Genomic DNA, 3,658 nt, shown 5'->3' on the forward strand with positions numbered 1-3,658 from the left:
GTTCGTCCGATATCCCCGCACTAACTATCCGCACAATAACTGAAAATGATGTTTTGAATGCTTTAAACAAATTAAAAAGTTCACTAACAACTGGCCCGGATAAAGTTCCATGCTTTATGGTTCGCGATTCCAAATATGTTTTTGTAAAACCCCTTTCAACAATCTTTAATTTGTCACTGAAAGTAGGTTCTTTCCCATCTTTATGGAAGCTCTCAAAAGTCACGCCCGTGTTTAAAAGTGGTGACAACACATATGTCAATAATTACCGTCCTATTTCTATCTTGAGTAATTTTTCAAAAGTTTTTGAAATTGTTATATACTCCTACTTATATCCTCATGTAAAAACCTACATATCGCCCCAACAACATGGCTTTATTAATAAAAGATCTACTTTAACTAATCTGACATGTATTACTCAATTTATATCTGATGCTATTGATAAACAATCGCAGGTAGACGTAATTTACACTGATTTCTCAAAGGCGTTTGACACAATCGATCACGGCATTTTATTACAAAAACTTGAGTTATTTGGTTTAACAGGTAGGATCTTTCAACTTATTAAATCATACTTATCTAACAGATGTCAGTTTGTGTATTACAATGACTGTCGTTCGTTGACATATGATGTGAAATCGGGGGTTCCACAGGGTGCAAATCTTGGACCACTAATGTTTTTGATTTTCATCAATGATTTAACTGCCACTGTAAAAAGTCCCGCCCTACTGTTTGCTGACGATGCTAAATTATATAGAATTGTGAACAACATCAATGATGCACTTTTTCTTCAAGAGGATCTTGATTCTCTGAATAAATGGTGTCTGGACAATAAACTTTCATTAAACGCCGCCAAATGTAAAATAGTGTCATTTACTCGTAAAAAATGTCCAATTGCCTTCAATTACAAAATTAAAGATAAACTCTTAAGCCGCCACAACGTTGTTAAAGATCTAGGCATATATTTTGACTCAGAAGTAAACTTTCATCACCATATAAACGAACTTACTGCCAGAGCAACTTCTATTCTTGGTTTCATTATCACAAATAGCAGGGATTTCACTGATTTAAGCATTATAAAACTGTTATATAACACTTTCATCTTATCTATTCTTCAATATTGTTGTCCTATATGGAACCCAATTTATGTCACACAAATTAACTTACTCGAATCTGTTCAAAGACGATTTTTAAAATTTCTTTGGTATAAGTACGGTGTCTACCCTGAACGAGGAATCGACAACGAACTTCTCAATAGAGCGTTTGATACGTTACCTTTAACAATCAAAAGGCAAATACATATTGTCATATTTTTCTATCAACTTCTAAATTATAATGTCGACTGTGCTGAATTGTTAGCTAACATATCTTTTCATGTACCTCGCCAAAATTCCAGAAACATTTCCCTAACGTATACCTCTACACCACGTTCTAATACTTTCATTAAATCTCCCATATACACAATGTGCAAACTTTATAATAAGGAATTCTGTATTATTGATATACTCCAGTTTAATAACTTAAAATTTAAAAAATTAATCATTCAACATTGTTATGCAAAATTAAATGTTTAGCACTGTTTTCTCACCTTGTTTATACATTATAATGATCTGTTATTTTTTGTCCTTCCTTTTATTACATTTATATGAGTAAATTTTGTTCGGTTTAGAATGCTAATAATTTTGTTCTTTTGTATTAATATCGTTGAACTGTAATTGCTGCAACTGCTAATAATAATTTTGTCCTTCTTTTTATTACATTTATATAAGTATAATTTTGTTCGGTTTAGAATGCTAATTATTTTGTTCTTTTGTATTAATTTTGTTGCTCTGTACTTGGTTTTGTAAAAACTGTTGGGCAATAAACGCTATTATTATTATTATTATTATTATTAAATACGTGGTTGCCAAAAACGCAGTTGTGTATACCACAAGCAGGGTAACCTGCGCCATTATGATTAGTTTGTGTTCAAATATTTTTACTGATAAGTAATGAACAGTAAACAAAACGTCGGCTGCAACAAAACACAAAATGTACATTTCTTTTACTATTAAAAAATGCGAGTGGATTGGCGCTATAAGAGATAAAATAAATTAAAAAAGACTTTTATGTCATACGCATCAACAGCTTTTTGAAAAAACACGAAAATCTTCCTATAATTATTTTTCATAATATCGGATGTAATAATTTCTAAGCGAAAATTGCCTGTAATAGTAAAGAGAACTGAACTTAATATTTGAATTTCAAACACGAATAATGGACTAGAGAACTAGGAGTTACAGTGTTTCGTTGGACAGGTCTCAACACTTTATTTCTTAGTAACTCTAATTTACACGACTTATTACAGAGCGATTATGTAAAAAAATATTCCGGCGCAACTTGACTGTACTCTCTTGGACTGAATTGACTGAATCTTCCCGTTCCCGACGGTGGTCTCTATTTGAACCTATACGTTCCTCTCGATGGATCAAGAACGCCGCTTCTACGTTTTTCTACGCCCCACAAACGAGACTTTCGGTAACCCGCTCCAGACTCGTCTTTATGGAACCCCGCCTGTCCACTGTCACCGATAATGACTCACCCATCATCACTGCACTTATTAGAAAGTTATCGACGCCACGGGCCATAGAACTTAATATATGATATGCCCAAAAAAAAAATGCTACAGGACCATCTCGATCCATACATCAATTTCGATAATTTTGATTTATCCCGGTTCCCACTGGAACAGCTGTCTTCCAGGATAACGACCAATGTAGGTTCTCGCTGCAGCATTTAAGGAATCGAACTAATTCAGTTTCAGTAGTTAATAGTTCAACGGTATCTGTGAAATAGTTAACTGGTCGAGCTGTTCCAATAATTTGCAATAAGTAATAAAAATAAGTGAACTAATTATTTACTTACTTGTAATAAGTGAATAGGTAAAATATTGTGCAGTGACGACTGATAATTGTGAAAAAAATTACAAAAACTTAATGTGGAAGGAATTTTGTTATACACGTCATGATGGATGAGCCCAATTACTACCTAGTATTTGAAAAAAGAAATTATGATATTTGTGAACACCACGCAGCACAAATAAAACGTTCGGAAGTGAAAAGCAGGCACCTGAAACACTTCGAAGTTCAAGTGGTTCCTCATGAATGACTATCCAATATTATAATTATTGTATTTAATACGAAGCAGAAATTAACCACTAGGAAATTTTAAAGTTAACGAACCATCAACAATCGATAGGTTAATATTTGTTTGTATATCACACAACAATCACAGAAAGTTAAACAGTTCTACACCTTTTTTGTGGAGTTTGTAGAGAACGACTACGATTTCATTTCAAGATAACATCTAAATTGGTATAGACAAAGAAAATATTAGGTACGTATGCAGATTCTACGTCCAAATATATAAATATATTTTATGTAAAACTCTGACAAAAAATGTTTATGCAGTATCGTAAGTAACTCCATGTCCTTGTGTAGACAGAGACCCAAAAAAAAACAACAAGAAATAAACGAAACGAAACTTTACCTGATGCCGACTGCCGATTTTGATGATGATCATCAGACATAATTTCTTCTCACACCCTTCTAACAACTTTGTAATTTACACTGTCACTGTTGAAACGTGGAAACAATTTGTATGTAAATTCAAACAATCGATC

The sequence above is a fragment of the Zophobas morio genome, unplaced genomic scaffold (genome assembly GCF_036711695.1).
Source record: "Zophobas morio isolate AGI-343-1 ecotype UQ-CSIRO unplaced genomic scaffold, CSIRO_AGI_Zmor_V1 ptg000029l, whole genome shotgun sequence".
Classification (NCBI taxonomy): Eukaryota; Metazoa; Arthropoda; class Insecta; order Coleoptera; family Tenebrionidae; genus Zophobas; species Zophobas morio.